Source organism: Podarcis filfolensis (assembly GCF_964270895.1).
Source record: "Podarcis filfolensis genome assembly, chromosome: 3".
Lineage (NCBI taxonomy): Eukaryota > Metazoa > Chordata > Lepidosauria > Squamata > Lacertidae > Podarcis > Podarcis filfolensis.
In genome coordinates this window covers 104,735,876-104,754,370 of record NC_139606.1, presented here as the reverse complement: position 1 = coordinate 104,754,370, position 18,495 = coordinate 104,735,876, and the positions used below count along the sequence as shown (strand labels likewise).

At 45.2% G+C, this 18,495-nt stretch overlaps 2 long non-coding RNA genes across 6 annotated transcripts in view; one reads left to right on the top strand and one right to left on the bottom strand.

Annotated features, from left to right (window-relative positions):
- Positions 1–18,495, bottom strand: part of LOC310758809 — a 260,702-nt gene that overhangs the window by 206,071 nt on the left and 36,136 nt on the right. For 3 of the 5 annotated variants that reach the window (XR_014545940.1, XR_014545941.1, XR_014545942.1), the window contains exons 1-2: positions 11,216–11,320; positions 4,000–4,169 (exon numbers count right to left, since the gene is read on the bottom strand). This is a non-coding gene — a long non-coding RNA (uncharacterized lncRNA). Of the gene's footprint in view, positions 1–3,999; positions 4,170–11,215; positions 11,352–14,000; positions 14,097–18,495 lie in introns of those variants that run through there. The other 2 variants (XR_014545938.1, XR_014545939.1) reach the window with 2 other exon arrangements.
- On the top strand, positions 10,545–14,115 carry LOC310758817. Its single transcript, XR_014545955.1, has 4 exons — positions 10,545–10,973; positions 12,225–12,351; positions 13,160–13,288; positions 14,007–14,115. It is a non-coding gene; the product is annotated as an uncharacterized lncRNA (long non-coding RNA).

Below are 18,495 nucleotides of genomic sequence, written 5' to 3'. Positions count from 1 at the left end.
AACTAAGTAGCGACTATGTTTTTGGACTTGTTCGTTTCTTAAATGCCCAGAAATGCCTTCAGAGACTGAGCAGGGCTCCTACCGCCACAATAACATTCCTGCCACATCTTAGAACCGAACATAAGCTAACTTACCCTCACAAACAACTCTTATCCATTTGGGGACCTCGCTTATGCTTTACATTTGCTTTACAGTGGTACCTTGGGTTACATATGCTTCAGGTTACAGACACTTCAGGTTACAGACTCTACTAACCCAGAAATAGTACCTCGGGTTAAGAACTTTGCTTCAGGATGAGAACAGAAATCACGCAGCGGCAATGGGAGGCCCCATTAGTTAAAGTGGTGCTTCAGGTTAAGAACAGTTTCAGGTTAAGAACAGACCTCCAGAACAAATTAAGTTCTTAACCAGAGGTAACACTGTAGTTCTTTGTGGATTGTTTGCTGCCTGCTCTAGGGAGTTAAAGTGGGTATCCCGTCTCCTTTTGGGGTTTTGCCTAAAGTAATAAGGCAGACTAAGAAATAAGGTGGCACGACTCAGCCTAGGCTTCACCAGTTTGCTCTCCTATGCCTGTGGGTGTGGAGATCTCTCACACCAAGCATAAAAGAGGGGCACTTCCAGATGTTCAGGAGGGATTCTATATAACATACAGTGGTACCACTCAGAGCCAGTGTGGTGTGGTGGTTAAGAGCGGTGGACTCGTAGTCTGGGGAACCGGGTTCGCGTCTCTGCTCCTCCACATGCAGCTGCTGGGTGACCTTGGGCTAGTCACACTTCTCTGAAATCTCTCAGCCCCACTCACCTCACAGAGTGTTTGTTGTGGGGGAGGAAGGGAAAGGAGAATGTTAGCCGCTTTGAGACTCCTTAAAGGGAGTGAAAGGCGGCAGTGGCGTAGCGTCGGTTGTCAGCACCCGGGGCAAGGCAAGTAATTTGCGCCCCCTAACCCATGGATTTGCGCCCCCTAATCCGTGGATTTGCGCCCCCTAACCCATGGATTTGCCCTAACCCCAGATGTTGCGCCCGGTGCGGCCCGCCCCCCCTGCACCCCCCACGCTACGCCACTGAAAGACGGGATATCAAATCCAAACTCTTCTTCTACATACTTAATTCATTCTGGAGGTCCGTTCTTAACCTGAAACTGTTCTTAACCTGAAGCACCACTTTAGCTAATGGGGCCTCCTGCTGCCGCCGCACCGCCAGAGCCTGATTTCTGTTCTTATCCTGAAGCAAAGTTCTTAACCTGAAGCACTATTTCTGGGTTAGCGGAGTGTGTAACCTGAAGCGTATGTAACCTGAAGCGTATGAAACCCGAGGTACCACTGTACCGGTGAATTCAGGTATTGAACACAGTTCAATATGATTTGGTGCTCTTGAGCAACAAAATCGTTTCCCCACAGCGCCAGACATTTTACGATAAGAAAAGTGAGGGGGGGAAGTTGTGAGATAATGCCTGCTTAAGAAATCATCTGACCTCCCTGCAAACAAATCAGAACAAATGCTCAATAAACATATGGCATCTTATAACCTCCCCACAAACTTGTGCAGAGAGATCAGGATGAATACTCAATAAACAGGTCATCTGGAAATGAGCTGGGCAGGTTAGCTTCTTGTCATACAGGGGAGGAAAACTGCTGATTCTTGCCTCGTAAGATCATGGTTGCAGTCGAGGCACAACCTCTCCAGTCATCCCAAGTGTGGTTAATAAGTGTGCACAGGCAGATGCAGCTGGGGTTGCGGGTGTCAGAAATTGAGGGTGCTCCTTGCATCAGCAGAAGTGCCTTTCTACAAGCAAGATACTCGCGGATCCAGGCCTTTGGCAATGGAAATAAATAAACTAAACATACGGTTTCCTGAAATTGGAGATAAAAATCTATCAACTGAGTTTGTATGTTGATGCCATCCCTCTAGCCGCGGCAGACCCAGCCAAACTGACAGGATCATTGCAGTGTGTGATTTCGAAGCAGTTGCAAAAGGTAAGTAGATTGAGTTCAATAGATAGTGGCCTTAAAATAAATAATAAAGGTCTAGATATGCCAGTAGTTTGCTTGTTTCTATTTGAAATGATATGAGCAGGCTGAACACTGGTGTCCCCCTTCAGGCGTTATAGATGTGAAGGGCATATTAGGTATATAGACATCCACAGGGCAATGCAGGAACCCCAATCATACACCCTCCAGGGAAATTCATAAGGCAGCAACCAGGTCCAAAGCCCGAAATGACTTTGAATTGTGCCCTGGAACAAATGGGAAGCCAATGGAGTTCACTGGAGCTGGTGCCAACCTATGACCCAGCTATCGTATTTCATGCCAACTGGAGCTTTCTGAGTAGTTTCCAAATGTGGCTCCACATACAGTGCACTGCAGTGGTCTAGTCTAATTCAGGTGCTGGGTAACAGTGGCCAGGATATTTCTTTTCAGGAGGAAGACACAGCTGGAGCACCAGACTAAGCTGATGGAAGGTGCTTCATGCCACAGATGCCACCTGGGCATCCAACAGAAGGGCAGAATATAATAACTGCATCAACTATCCTGTTTAGCCCCGAGTTAGCAGAGTCCAGCTCCTGCGAAAGAGATGCAGAATGCTCTTCTTCACTTGCCGCAGGCACCTATTGGACAGTACTTGTGATGACATAGAAGAAGACACAACCCCCATGCTTTATAGGTTGCATTACCCATTGTTCCTTTAAAGCACCCTTCAAAAGAATCACGGGAACTATAGTTCATTAAGGGTGCTGGGAACTGTAGCTCCGTGAGGGGTTTCCTATTGATTTATTAAAATTTATACAGCTCCCTTCATCCAAAGATCACAGGGGAGTTTGCGGCATAAAAATACAAAGCGAAAACACAAAATATGTAACAGAACGAAAGAAATGAAACCACAGTTCCCAGAATTCTTTGGGGCTGCTTTAAAACGCACAATGTGCATGCAAGCATAGTTTCAGATTTTTAGTTCTGTAAAAAAAAGCGAGGGCTCCTCCACTATTTTCCCTCAACTTTCTTCTTTTTCAGCAGGGGGAGTGACCACCTAACATTTTTCAAAGGCAAATCTTTTCAGCCTCAGCAAAACTCGTCCCATATGAGTAAGCCTCTTTCTCTCCACCTCGGCTACATATGATAACACACACTACAGTTGCATGATCATTGCTAGTTTCGGCTGTAGTACCAGGCAGGAAGTTGCTTCTGTAGCTCAAAAAGGCATAAATAAAATACTCTTAGCTGATAGTGGTTTTGTTTTTATTCCTGCCTTAATTGCACTTGACATAATGTAGGCAGTTTACATGTAACCAAGCCAGATGGATGTGAAATGTTTTTTTCTTCCCCTTTTTTTCCCTTTGCAGGTGCTTTAATAGTGATGCCAAGAAAATCTGGATCAGAAAAAGCCAGTCCTTTTCCAAACATTCTAAAGGATTGAAGTATATATGGCTCAGCTTCAGATGACATATTTGACTGCACTACATAAAAATAAATCCCTCAAACCGCACTTAAAAAACTATAGCAAGGACTTTCAAGCAATACACACAGAGCTGTAAAATAAAACGGAGCTGGCTAATGAAGCATACTGATTTCTATAAATCCTTATATTTTAAAAAACAAAAATATCGCCTCGAGCTTAGCTTTTGAGAGAAACCACATCCTTTGTTTCAATAAATTGGTATGGAAATTCATATATAAATATACATTCCAAATGGCTTTTTATTTCCTATATATTGCTCTTTACGAAGTATTCTATTACCCCTAGCTTTTCTCAGATGGAAACAGGTATACTTAGTTTCCATGCCTTGTCAGAAGAAATAGCATTATAAATGATATCTTGCAGTAAATGCATACGAAACAGCAGCAGCAATGAGCTGCACCTCACTGTCCTTTTTCTAGAGGAGTTCACATCAAGCTTTATTTATGTACATGCGCAGGTGGGAACTGAAGACATTTCAGGTAGCAATCCTGTACCCACCTACTTCACTGCTTGGAAGTAAGACCTATTGAATTCAGTTAAACTTACTTCTGAGTCGCAATGTAAGAAGGCATCATTTCCCGTTCCTCCCGGTTTTCGTCACACGCAGCACTGTTTTTGCTCTGCTGCAGTTCATCTTCCACCAAAAGCTACAATCTTCATCTCGCTGTCTGCTGCGGCAAAACTGCATAACTTAATTACATCATATCATTCCACTCCTTTTATTTCAATGCAAAAGAGAGGGGAGGGGGACATAACCAATTACATATTGTTTGCAGACTGAAAGCAAGAACAGTGAATACCAGTCGTATTCACTGGATTGATTTATGTGCTGCAATTGGGGCGAGCAGGTGAACAATAGCATTTTCTGCCCCCATTTCAATTTTTGCTGGAATTCTACGACTTCCAGACAGAAATGTATAGGATTCGCTGTTGTGAGCAACTCAGCACTTCTGAGCATGCCTAAAGATTTCCTGAAGGGAAGAGGGTCTTCTTAGCAAATACACACAGTGATTATCCTGTTTGTTGGTTTTGGTTTTCATCTGCTGGGGAAAAAGTAGCATGCTTCTATTGGCCTTCAGTTGTGTACTCCGTTTGGAACACATCAAAAGGACTGTGCTAACACGCTGGAGAAAATTCAGAAGAGGCAAAAATAAACCCAGAATGCCGATCTAGGCAGAGGCAGAACTAGTGCACCCAGGGGTGGGGCCATGGGGGCTGGGCAAGCGTCCCAGGAGGCAAGCTGCCTGTGGGGGCTGCTTCCTGGGTGGGGAGGGAGCCACGTCGCTTTGCCAGCAGCCTTCCTTCCCTCTTCCTTTTGACAGCTCAGGGGAGGCTTCCCCCCACAGGAGGCAGCTCGAGAGTGGGGAGCAACAGTGTGCCGCCCGCCCACGACTCCCAAGCCTCCCCCGAGCTGTCAAAACAAAGGGGGAAGGGGGGAAGGCTACTGGCAAGGCGGTGCAGCTCCACCCCTTCCCCCAACAGCTCAGGGTAGGCTTGGGAGCTGCGGGTGGGCAGCGCGCTGAATGTCACCCCCCTCAGTGATGACATCCGGGGTGGGGCACCTCCACCGCCCCCCTTCCTCTGCCCCGAAAGGTAAAGGTAAAGGGACCCTTAGGTCCAGTCGTGGCCAACTCTGGGGTTGCGGCGCTCATCTCGCTTTATTGGCCAAGGGAGCCGGCGTACAGCTTCCGGGTCATGTGGCCAGCATGACTAAGCTGCTTCTGGCGAACCAGAGCAACGCATGGAAACGCCGTTTACCTTCCCGCCGAAGCGGTACCTATTTATCTACTTGGACTTTGACGTGCTTTCGAACTGCTAGGTTGGCAGGAGCAGGGACCGAGCAACGGGAGCTCACCCCGTCGCGGGGATTCGAACTGCCGACCTTCTGATCGGCAAGTCCTAGGCTCTGTGGTTTAACCCACAGTGCCACCCGCATCCCTCCTCTGCCCCTAGATCCAGGTAATTTGGGAGTTCCTTCCACTTCCAAATAGCTGGGTTCTAAGTGTGGGATAAGATTTTGTTGACCTCCCTGCAAACAAATCAACAGCAGCCAGTGTCAACTACACCCCCTGAAAACTTTGTGCAAACCAACAGGATGAACATTCTATGAAAAGGTTGCCCAATTACTTTTAACAAAAAGATGCAACAAAGAGAGAGCTTATTGTAGTACGAGGAGATGTATTTCTTAATGCATTATGGTAGGTGCGGGGGTGGGTGGGAAGCAAAGTGCTATCAAAGTGCAGCAACCCAGGTTAGAGTGCGTTGTCAGGAATAAACACAGGAGCCTCCTGCCCTTCTTCTGATCATCACTGATATTTCCTTTCAGTGTGTTGGCCTGTACACGGCAAAGGGCCCAGAGCAAGGCGAATACACCCTTTCCCACAGCTCACAGAACTTTTGGAATTAATAGGAGCCTAGGCCCGAAAATGCCCGTGTGAGTGAGTCGCACTCATGTGAGCCACACCACCTCACATTGGGCAGATCACATGAGTGGGGCCAACCCATTTGTGTAGGTGTTTATGCATAGCAGCCCCTGCCCACACATAAGTTTCTGCATGTGGCGGAGGAAGGTGTATTAATGTCCACTGAATCCCCTGAGAGACCAGCCAGAACCTGGCTCCTCCTCCCTTTGGACTCTTTCCTCTTCCGGCTGATTATTGTAAGAACGATGTAACCAAGCACCAGTGCCTGAGTTTGCTTTCTCCCTCTGCCCGCCAAATTCCTTTTGTGTTGTGTCTCTTTTAGGTCGCATCTGCACTGTCCGATCAAAGCACTCTTAGACCACTTTAATACAGTGGTTTCCCAATGGGTGGTCCGTTCACACAACAAAAACTACCATCGAGATTTCAACATTTTCAAAATACTTGGCTTTTGAAAAAACAGAGTATTCCGCTAACAAGGAACCACAGCTCTAATAAATATGGAGTATCCTAGGTACTGGCGTTTCTTAAGAGTGCTGGGAATTGTGGATCTGAGAGATTTGCGCCCTTAACAAACTACACTTCCCATGGCTCTTTGGGGAGAAGCCATGACTGTCAAAGTGGTAAAGGTAAAGTTAATGGGACCCCTGACCATTAGGTCCAGTTGTGGCTGGCTCTGGGGTTGCAGCGCTCATCTCGCTTTATTGGCCGAGGGAGCCGGAGTACAGCTTCCGGGTCATGTGGCCAGCATGACTAAGCCACTTCTGGCGAACCAGAGCAGCGCACGGAAACGCCGTTTACCTTCCCGCCGGAGCGGTACCTATTTATCTACTTGCACTTTGATGTGCTTTCGAACTGCTAGGTTGGCAGGAGCAGGGACCGAGCAATGGGAGCTCACCCCATCACTGGGATTCGAACCGCCGACCTTCTGATTGGCAAGTCCTAGGCTCTGTGGTTTTACCCACAGCACCACCCGCATCCTAAAGTGGTATAAGAGTGCTTTAAATGGACGGTGTGGATGTGACCTTAGTCCCTGCCCTCAGACTTAGAATGGCTGCTTACCCGGTCACAGGGCGGGCAGCTATTGCGGCCTGTCGCACCAGGCCCTTGCCCTTGGGAGCAAGGTCAGGGCTAGGCAGCCATCCGTGGGGAATTCCCAGACCAGCTGCGGGAGATTGGCGGGCTTTCCTGATATCAGTTTATTTGAATACTAGCCAATATGGCCAGGTCAGTTGGGCAGGGTTTGTTCCCCTTCGTGCCTTGCTTCCAGGGAGGGGGGTCACTGCGGATGGGTCCGTGATATGTTTTACTATTTACATTTGTAAGCCATTCTGGGAGCCTTTCTTTGGCTGAAGAATGGTGTAAATAAAAACTATTTAAAAATGAAATAATAAAAGAATCTGACAATGCAAGGATCCACCACAAAAGTAAGTCAGTCAGCAGGAATCTACCAGATTTGCACTTCCCAAATAGGGTTGCTACATGTAACATAGCTGGTACAGTGGTACCTCAGGTTAAGTACTTAATTCGTTCCGGAGGTCCGTACTTAACCTGAAACTGTTCTTAACTTGAAGCACCATTTTAGCTAATGGGGCCTCCTGCTGCTGCCGCGCCGCCGGAGCACGATTTCTGTTCTCAAGCTGAAGCAAAGTTCTTAACCTGAAGCACTATTTCTGGGTTAGCGGAGTCTGTAACCTGAAGCGTATGTAACCTGAAGCATATGTAACCTGAGGTACCACTGTATTCAACTCTCATAAACAGTGTGCGGGTGGAAATTGCTGAAATGTCCATGAAAATCCATACGTATGGCAACCCATGTCAGTAGTACGTACAGAGAATTTGACAAATTTAATTAAAAGTAGCTGAACCCCCTTTTTTTATTTCACCAAAAACACTCAACAACTTTGCCAATAAAAGCCCAACAACTTTTGTGTCCAGATTTTCATTTTTTAAAAATGACAAACGTACAAAACAATATGTGAACTGATATGCAGCATTTCTTCCAAATATATCCAAATTTTGCAGTACAGTTCACCAAACAACCAAGGTTTATAAAACAGCATATATTAAGGCAGAGGGTGCATATAAGTGAAAGTAACGTTAAAATGCATTATATTGGGGGGAAACTGCTTGCAAAAAAATGTATACATTAGTAAAGGAAAAAAAATACTGCAGAATTGCAGAGAACTGAATTTAAGATGGGAAAAATTGGAAACCGAGGGAACTGAAATGGACAGACCCTTCCATCCCTTGCCGGGACATGAGTGAACCAGATCTAAGAGGCGTCTCAGCCAGAATGCAAATGTTCAGCATGGGGAAGGGAAAAGCTGTAACTAATAAAAGTTGTGCAGAATGAAATCAATCCCAGCTTGTGTATCGTCTTAGAAGGGAACTCAATGCAAGCAGGAAATAAGCTGTCCTTCGCAGTAGCATGTAAGCCAATGCCCTCAAATATTGTTATGTGCTCCCCGCTTCCCAGAGCAGAGAGTAATTCCAAGGGCAGAATTATCAGGTTTAGATTCCGTTGCATGGAAGCGGAGAGTTGTGGTGTCTTTGTAATATTTCATTTATAAAATACACAAACAGAGCATAAGCGGTGGCAAACAGTAACTCCTGCAACGGATCAGTTCTGCTCCCACCCCACACCTCAGAGTTTCAGAAAGAGAGAACTTATTTCACCTTCAGCCTCCTCACACGTTCACAGCTCTGTATGTCTCCAAATCCCCAAACTGTCCAACTGCTGTTTCTCACAGCTCACTAGGCCGGCCCCAGACATATTGCTGCCTGAGGCAAAGGACAAGATGCCCCCTTCTCCACTCCATGGACAGAAGCTGATTAGCCTGGCAGCTGAATTTTACTTCAGCGCCTAAGGCAGCAAGCTAGTTTAGGGGGACCAGGACAGAGCATGTGGCAGACATATTTCCTCCCTTCAAGCAGAGGGAAATGTTTGAGGTTGCTCAGGAGGGACGCCACTGCTGGCCTTCGCCTGCCACCAAATACCTAATAGTAGGGCTGGCCCTTCCTCATTTGACAAACACCACAGACCCTGTCACGGGGGATCGAAGTCCCGGCTGAGGACGTCGGGACCGGGGGCAAGATGGCGGGGTGGGAGCAGGAACGAGAGTCCAGAAACCAGGGGTCCGAGAGTCAGGAAGCAGGGAGTCACAAAGTCAAGGGTCTGAGGGTCGAGAAGCAAAGAGTCAAGAAGCCGAGGTCTGAGGATCAGGAAGCAAGAAGCCAAATGCAGCGAGGCAGGAAACGTGTTGCTGTGGCAAAGAGCCGAAGGGAAATGTTGACCTTATATCCCTTCTGGCTCTAGCCACCAGGTGCAGTGAGTTACCAAGCGGCCTCACCTGTGCAGCCGTGCCTTGCCTCTCCGGAACAAATTTAGGAAGGCCCCAGTCCTGCGATGCCCTACTGGTCACAGGGCCCAGCTCCTGCACGCACTCCTGACTGATCCTCAAGCTACCCTTCTATTCGCTGAAGGGCCTTCAATCCAGTATGAGGGAGGGGAACTGATTTTTGGTGATTTTCTTTTCCCCGGCATCACCTTTCAGACTATCCAGAGTGAAATATACTCAAATCTGCTCCAGAAGTTAAGGAAATTTCTCTGGATAGTCTGAATGGTGATGCCAGCATCTGTGGTGTTTGCGGGTGGGGCAGAACAAGGAGTTGCAGTAAAGGATGGTTCCAGTGAGTAGCCCTGCTCCTTTAGGGGAAAGGCAATCCTGTGTCGAACAGGAACAACCACTTACTTGCCAGACCTGGAAATCCCCTACCCAGAGGGCCTCAGCCTTGTTGGGATTCAACTTCAACTTATTGGCCATCTTCTAGCCCCATCACAACATCCAGGTCCTGGACCAGCATTTGCCTGGCTACACCTGATTCAGGTGCAACAGAGAAATAGAGCTCGGCCATAGCTCAGTGGCAGAGCATCGGCTTTGCATGCAGAACGTCCCAGGTTTGAACCCCAGCATCTCCAGGTTTGAACCCCATGTCACCCATGTCATCTAGCCTGATGCTAGATGAACCAATGGTTTGATTCACCATAAGGCAGCTTCCTATGTTCCTGCGACACGCTGCACTCCAGATCTCTTAACGAATTTCAACATATGCCAAGTTTCAGAGAGTTCTTCAAAGTCAGCTATAAATAAAGACGGAAAGAATTGGGACATGTGCTAGCAAGGAAGCCAGGGCTTCTGCTATGGCAGGCATTCGCTTGGGCAGCTGGAAGAACAGAAGATAAGAGCCAGAACTGAGGAATTCCTTTGTCACACAACACTCACTGGAAATAAACACGAGAGGCCTTTTAAAAAGGGAAATGTCACGGCAATGCACAAGGCATGTGTAAAAATGTTGTGGATATAAAGAGGAAATGCAAGAGGGCCCTGGTGTCGTTTATTGGGATAATGGATGCTGTCGATAACAGAAAAATCGTCTCTTGCTTATTATCCACGTTAATGTGAATTTCTGTGTCAATATGCGACGGAAACAGGGTTACAATAAAGTAATAGTTCTCGGAGTTTATCTGCTTACCATACCATGGTATCAATTTACTTGGGTCAGTTGCAAATTATAGGCACAGTTAACTCTGTGTGTTATGCGGCTCCTAAGGACCTGCCCAGACATGCTCTACAGTTTGAAATGAGAGACGTGGTTTCTTGGTAATTTCAAAATGTTCCTCACTCCTCTGGGAAACGTATATAAGGGGACCAGTTAAACCAGTACAGTTACTGAGTCCATCCTTCTCTAGCTACTGTTTCAGAGCTTGACCAATTTAGTAGCCTTGAGGGGCTGAAGACCTGGGCTCAGGGCTGACCAAAAAATACAAACAAGCAAGGCTTCCAAAGTGGCCAGCTGCCATCTTGTGGGAGCTTCGATGTTTAACAATTGGGACAATGTTTTGTTGGTGGGACTGCCTGGGTTGCTACTGACATATGACGGGGCCTTTTCAGCCACAGCCCCCCATTTGTGGAATGTCCTCCCTGGGGAGGTGTGTCTGTCTCCCTCATTACTAACTTTCAGGAGAAAATTAAAAATATTTCTGTTTACTCAGTTTGATGGCTGAATGACACTGTTTGCGGTGACCATGAGATAACTGTTCGTGTGTATATATATGTGTGTATATATATATATATATATATATATATATATATATATTAATGATGTTTGGTTTTCTTTTCATTGCTGTTGCTGAGTTTGCCATCTTGGGCTCCTTCAGAAGGAAGGAAGGAAGGAAGGAAGGAAGGAAGGAAGGAAGGTAAAATAAATCCCAAAAACTCTTCAATATATATATATGAGAACTGTGCAGCAATTCATCTTGGGGTCTCCTGAGAGATTACCTTGTTGGGAGACCCTGAAGAGCAGATCCTGAATCTGGGACTGAAGGGATAACACCATTGTCCTCTGACCAAAGAGTAAACTGTAGGAAATTACGCGGTCTGGCAAGGAAGCCTCTTAAGCAAAACAGGCCAGATCAGATCAGATGATATTATTAAACCCTTCAAAAAAGGCTTATAGGTTAGGATAGCAGAAATCCGTTTTCCCCATTGATGCTTGTCTTGGCTGGCAGAAACAGATGCAAAGCTATCCAGAGGCCATTACAGGTAGTAAGGGCTAGCTTTGGGCCTACTACTCACTTCCCACCTCGGTTAATTAATTACTCTGAGAACAAATCCCTGTGTAGCCTTAGACTCTGCTTGTCAAGGCCACTAAGGGCCAAATTACAGACAGTGAGTGAGATCTGATCAGCTCTCCCAAGGTGTTGATTTGGATTGTGAATATGGAGCTGGGAAGAAGCATTTTTAACCTCCCCAGCACCTCTGATATAAATATAAACCATCTTCCTGAAGTTTCTAATAGCATACCCTCCAACATTTCTCCGATGAAAATAGGGACGTCTTAAGGAAAAGTGGGACATTCTGGGATCAAATCAGAAACCGGGGTGGCTTCTGGAAATCTATGACCATCCCTGGAAAATATTCTAGCAACAGTTTCAAGGAATGGCAGGGGTGTGTGAATTTATGTGAGATAATCCATGCAAGATGAGAGGGTCAGCCCACCCACCACCCACCCAAATTTCTGTCCCTGATTCAGTTGCTTGTAGAAAAATTAAATGGCTTTGGGAGATCTGTTCACAGATCCCCTGCTTCCTGCATACCATGACTCTCACAATGCATATCTTCCAGCAGCCAGCCAAAGAATTGCTAGAGCCGATTTCTGGCTGATTCCAGGCTCCCACTACCACTGCCTGGTTTCTGGTTGAAAACAACCTGGTGTTTTATTCTGGTGGTGAAAACAAGCAGCTGGTGCCTTCAGCAAGACATTGGTTCTGTTCTTCCCCCCATTCAGAGAACATCTCCTACAGAGAAAAGACATCGCCTAGAATATGTTAAAACTGCATCTAAAGAAGTTCGTGGAGCAAATTCACAGCTGATTGACATTGCTTTTTCTTTTAACATGGTGAAGCGACCACAAGGTACTATTTTCAGCCAACCGTGGTGGTGAATAAGTTTTAGGAATGCTTCAAATAACAAGCGCAACTCTTCGTCACCAACTCCTGGGCTCGGCACACATTTCAAAGGTTTTCCAGGATGTGGTCAGACATGATCTCGGCATAGCACAGAGACGGGTCGTCAGAGACTTCCAGGAAAATAACAATAGTTGAGGTGTGGGTACCCCTTCAACATCTTCTGCAGTGAACACAGACAAATATGTTCCTTGCAATTCTCCTGTCTTCCTTTCTTTGCTCGTTTTCCAGTGGTCCCACTATCTCTTTGGCTAGTTTCCTAATAAAACTGTGCAAGATATGACACTAAACCACCACAAAAGCCAGCAAGGGAAGGAATGAGGAAAGACAGAGGAACTTTGAAAGCCTCTTCAGCATCTTTTGGAAGATCTGCAGTGTTATGCTTGCACCAAGCCAGTATTGGAGCAAACAGAACAAAGCTCCTCTCATTATTGCATTGTTTGTGAAAGACTGCAAATACTGGAAAAAGGCTCATGTCCAAAGATATCAAATAATTCCATCCCACTTTTGAAAGAATCTAGCAAACAGAATCGATGTTGCAACCTCACCATGTGTGTGTGTGTTAAAGACAACAACAAAATGCATTAACAGAATGATCTGTGCTAACAAAAGGTTTTTAATTGTCCGTTGTGATTCTGCATAATCAAAGGGCCATGTATTGCAAACAGCAGCCTGTGAGGTTAAACACACAAAAGAGGCCTCTGGTTTATTTTTATTTATTAACAACTGATCTGTTATAATTATACTCTTTCGTCAGATGGTGGCTTTGGAATCCAGTGCGTTCAGTTCTGTTCATCTGAGCACTACATTAACTTGCAAGACAAGTTATACGGGCGCTGCCAAGGTTCAAGAAGAGGACAGAGCCCTCAAAGCTATGCCAGAACAGGTACTACTCACTCAGGCTGTCATAAATACTTGACTCAGATAGTAGCTCTGGAATCATATTTGCTCAGCTCATATCTCGACTTTTTACAAGCTATTATCATGTGTTATCACTCATGGCCAGCTGTCACTCTACGTGAAGTAATCTGTTTAGCCTTGTTGATTTAATATTCTTGTTGTTATCTTCTTTGCCAGTTTCGAGTTGGCAAAAGTAACTTGTAGGCGGTTCTAAACCTAGATCCTTCAAGGGTGGGTTATTTTTATACTGCTAGCTTGTGATAGTTTTCCTACGTGGTAAAATTGATTCACCATCCCTGTTACTTGTGAAAGTGACAATAAGAATAACAAGGCAACATCTTGGAATACACTTTTTAAAAAACCCATATAAGTAGATTTGCTCAGCTGAGTTCAGCTAAGTGCTACATTACTGGCAGGGTAAGTTACTCAAGCTTTGCCAAAGTTCAAGAAAAGGACATAAATCTTAGAAGTCTGCCAAGATAGGTAACAACCCTATCAGTATTACTCAATATGTTGGCCCATAAAAAGCCAGGAGAAAGGAAAGTGGGAGGCTTAGGGTACCCAGGAAAAATCATAGGCATTTTTTGTCAACACAGTTAACACATAAGGAAAGAGTGTGGCTTCAACACTCAGCAAAACAAAATACATATTATTATTATTATTATTATTATTATTATTATTATTATTATTTTGTTTACCTCCAGATGATCCTCCTTCAATACACGGCTAACATCCTTATGCAGAAGAAAAGTTTTAATTTAAGAAATTGTCTTTAAGTGATGATAAATATGATACTGCACAGAGAGAGAGAGAGAGAGAGAAGACAGGTGATAATTTGTTTAATAATAATAATACTAATAATAATAATTTTATTATTTATATCCCGCCCATCCAACTGGCTTTCCCCAGCCACTCTGGGTGGCTCACAGCATATATCAGAACATACTAAAACATCAAACATTAAAAACTTTCCAATACAGCTTATGTGCTAAAATAGTATGAAAACAGGCAAAATGGACAGGACCAGAGTCAAACATGGGCAGAGCAACAGATGCAGACCTTGTCTCTACATTCTAGCCACACAAGAAAGGAGCACTGTCATAGTTCAAGGACATATTCTAACCATGCAAAAACACTTGAAGTGGCTGTGAACCAAGCCCAGTGAGGGGTGTAGCTTGGGGGGTGAGGGAGTGGCTTAGGGGAGCCCAGAGCATTGCATAGAGAGGCCCGAAGGTTCTCCATCCTTGCTGAAATGGTATAACCCATGTATTGGTTTGCCATCTCATTGAGAACTAGGTTTCATAGCTGGAAGACAACCCAGTCTTATAAAGCCTTTCATGCATCTGGGTGTTTTAAGGGTTACGACATTAGGCCAATAATTCAAAAAAAAGGTAAGCAGTATGCCAGATTTGAGGTTATACTACGAGGCATCCTGTCTCTGTTGGCTTCAGGAATGGATAACATTAGAAAACACCGATGTTCTAGATTTGGAGGGTCATGATAACAGATTTGGATGGCATGCATATTTATGGTATGAAAAGGTAATAGTACATAAAGGATTTTTTAACCATTTGGTAAGAAAATCGATCTATGGTGCATGGGAGAAATATAAAAACTTATTAGAATAGAAAACACCATGGTGGCTTTTCCCACTTGAAGCGATATCATTGAAAAAGTTGAATGTGAAAAATAAATGGGCAACATATAAAGAGCTGTTAATGGAGTCAATTGAAATTAAAGAACTTTGAAGATATAAGAGAATTATTAACAGACTGGCTACAATATCACCAATTAAATGCTGCATTTAAAAAAGACAAAAGAAACGGATTTAGTAATGAAATTTCAAGGTTTGTAAAACAGCTGTTGGAAAGTAAGGTAAAAACACTGTCTAAAACAAAAAAAGGTAAGCAGTGCATGCAACAACAATGGCGGCAGTGTGGGCAAAGCCCTGGTGAGGCCGGTGGCATCGCAGTGGCGGGAGCCAGATCTGCTGCCTGAGGCAAATGGCTTCACCTTGCCTCACTGATGGGCCGCTCCAATGGGTGGTCTCTAAACAGAATAAAAACGAAAGGAGGGTGAAGACATGAAAGGTGTAGAGGAAGCACAGGGTCTGTCAGGGGTTTGGAAAGACAAGAGGTGAGACCTATGAGAAGAAAACCAGAGTGCTCAGGGCAAAAGGCCCTGCACATAACCCAGCTAAAGCGAAACATTAAGATAATCTGCATTGGCTGCAATCTTGACAGTGAAGATGTACCTTTTCCTCATCTTCCCCTGCCCCCAGCACCCCCCAGCTACAAGGAGGATCTTGGGGTATGAAGATGAGCCACAATAGCAAAGTTCTACCTCCACTGTGAGAAGCAGCATGACTCTGAACCCCAACTGCTGGGAAATCACAAGTGGGCAGAGTAGTGTTGCACTCTTGCAATGCTTGCAAGTTTTCACAGTTTGGCTGCTGTAAGAACAGGATGCTGGACTAAACGGGCCATTGGCCTGATCCAGCAGGCTCTTACAATGTTCTTAAGAGTTATGACATCAGAATCCCGCAGGGCACAAAGAGAATAACGGGACAGAAGATTTTTTTTGGGGGGGGAGTGGGTTAACTGAAGGGGGTAAGCTGGGAAGGGGAAACTGGAAAATCATGGAAGAAAGGGAACGTTTGGCAATCAATGGAGCTGCTGTAGATATTGGGATAAGCCCTGGTGGGTGAGTTTGAGGAGTGTTGTTTTTTTTTTTTTTAAGAGAGTGAGAAGCACAGGTGATATGGTTGGGGGCTTTGGAGAGCAAAGGGTTGATCTAACAGCCGAGGTTTTTGGGGAGGGAGATGAAGTAGCAACAAGATGTGGTATATTGTAGCTCTGAGCCACGTTACGATTTTGGCTTGTAGTTCTGAAGTCCAGGGACTTTGGCCGCCCCGTGTATTTAATTTCCTTCTATCAGTTCTTCAGACAAAATATTATGTGTGCGTTAATGCTGAAGAGACGCTAGCCTTTGACCTTGCAATTCTAGAGGGAACATAAAACTGATGTCATCCAAGAAATAAAATAATTAAGGCATATCCATAGATGTACGGCAAACTGGGGGATGTTGTTTTCTTTGGACAATGAACTGATGTATGCTCAGCCATATGGACACTGACATTTTTATGCTTAGTTGTACTCTTCCAGTCCCAGCGCACCTGCGGTGCTAGTGGTTTTGCTTTCTGATCCTAATTTCCCACAGTGATAGTATGTCAGCAGCAACAGACTGCAGAATTTGAAAATCTGCATTTTACTTTCCTTATGAGCTCTGTGGGTTTTCTAAGTCACCCAGTAGCTTCAAATTAAAAGAGGCATTTCATCTGGAGGAATTAATCCCCAAACTTTCCATTTTGAGTTAACCTTGGGTGTGTGTCCCTCCCCCCCCCCCAATTCAGCTGAGTGATTTTGTTATTGCACCTGCAGTACAGTTTGGCTGCTGGGCCATGATCCGTGCACCGTATCATTAGATGTCAGGGGAGAGAACGTACATCAGCGGTGCAACACTTTACTTGCAGAAAGTCCCAGGTGTGGCAGGACCTATGCTTTATAACTCCCTGCCTGCTAGGTAGGCCCTCTTGTTATATTGTTTTAGGGAGCTTCCGGGAAACCTGTTTGTGGAACATTCATCTCGATTTGTTTGCCGGGAGATTAGATGATGATGATGATGATGGCTATCTAATGAGCATTCACTCAGATTTGCTTTTGGTTGACGTTGCACCAAAGCAAAGGGCATTTTCCTATCACTGTAGTTTGTCAAGGGTGCTGGGAGTTGGGGGGTTGTAAACTACAGTTCCCAGGATTCTTAAGAATAAGAATAAAAATAAGATATTACTTATACCCCGCCCATCTGGCTGGGTTTCCCCAGCCACTCTGGGCGGCTTCCAACAAGACACCAAAATACAATAACCTATTAAACATTAAAAGCTTCCCTAAACAGGACTGCCTTCAGATGTCTTCTAAAAGTCTGGTAGTTATTTTTCTCTTTGACATCTGGTGGGAGGGCGTTCCACGGGGGGGTGCCACTACTGAGAAGGCCCTCTGCCTGGTTCCCTGTAACTTTAGGGGAAGCCATGTGCTTTAAATGTATGGTGTGGGTGCGACCTCTGTTGGGTGTTTCTTTTCAACTTGTGAAATGCACTCCCCACATAACTCTACCCCCTTGGGCTCTCTAAACCTGCAAATTTTCATAATAGCTCCGTAGGTTGGAACGTGGTGATGATAACACCAAGGTTGCAGGTTCAATCCCCGTATGGGACAGCTGCATATTCCTGCATTGCAGGCAGTTGGACCAGATGATCCTCAGGATCCCTTCCATATAATATGGCTTATTCTAATACCAATTATACCCTATGAGTTAACAGCTCTGTCTTGTGCTTATAGATCATACATTCTTAAAAGAGGTGGCTCACTTTAACAACTTGTGTTAATTCCCTGAATGATGTGCAATTTCCCTAGCAAGAGAAGAAAGCGCTGACCTTTTTATATATGCCAAGAGACAGCCCGGTAAATCTCAAGAGTTCCGGTGATTTATCTGTGGAGGAGCAATCCTAAATCACAACAGCTGCAGGTCAGCCTCCCACAATGCCATCTGGGGCCATCCTGGCCTTTAAGGTCACCGCAGAAAGATTCACATTGCCACTTGGACTCCTGACTCTTCTAGAGCTGATGGCTAAACCTCCACCGGCATTGTTAAGGTCGGGCCTGCCCTGTGAAGCTGCATGCAGCAACAGCCTAGTTGCCAAGTGGCAGGAATCTTAGGATCACAGAGTTGGAAGGGATCACGAGGGTCATCTAGTCCAACCCCCTGCAATGCAAGAATCTTTTGTCCAGCATGGGACTTGAACCCACAACCTTGAGAGTCTCATGCTCTACCAACTGAGCTATCCCAGCTGGCAGAAAAGGCTCTATAAAGATTCCCTTAACCTGCCACACCAGAGTGTGAAGGAAGAAAAAGGACAAGGTTTCAGAAACAGGAAAGTGTCCTTTCATAATTATTTCAGTATGTTACTAAATGAAACCTTACACAGCCTAGCGAGCTGTTTTGTGGCCAAGCTGGATAGCTTTCAAGGTAAATGAGGCGGTGGGCGGTGGGGAACAACGACAAGGGTTTGAAGAATCAGACTGAGCACAGAACATGTTTGTATTAATGGCATTAAAGTGCAATTCCACCTGTCTA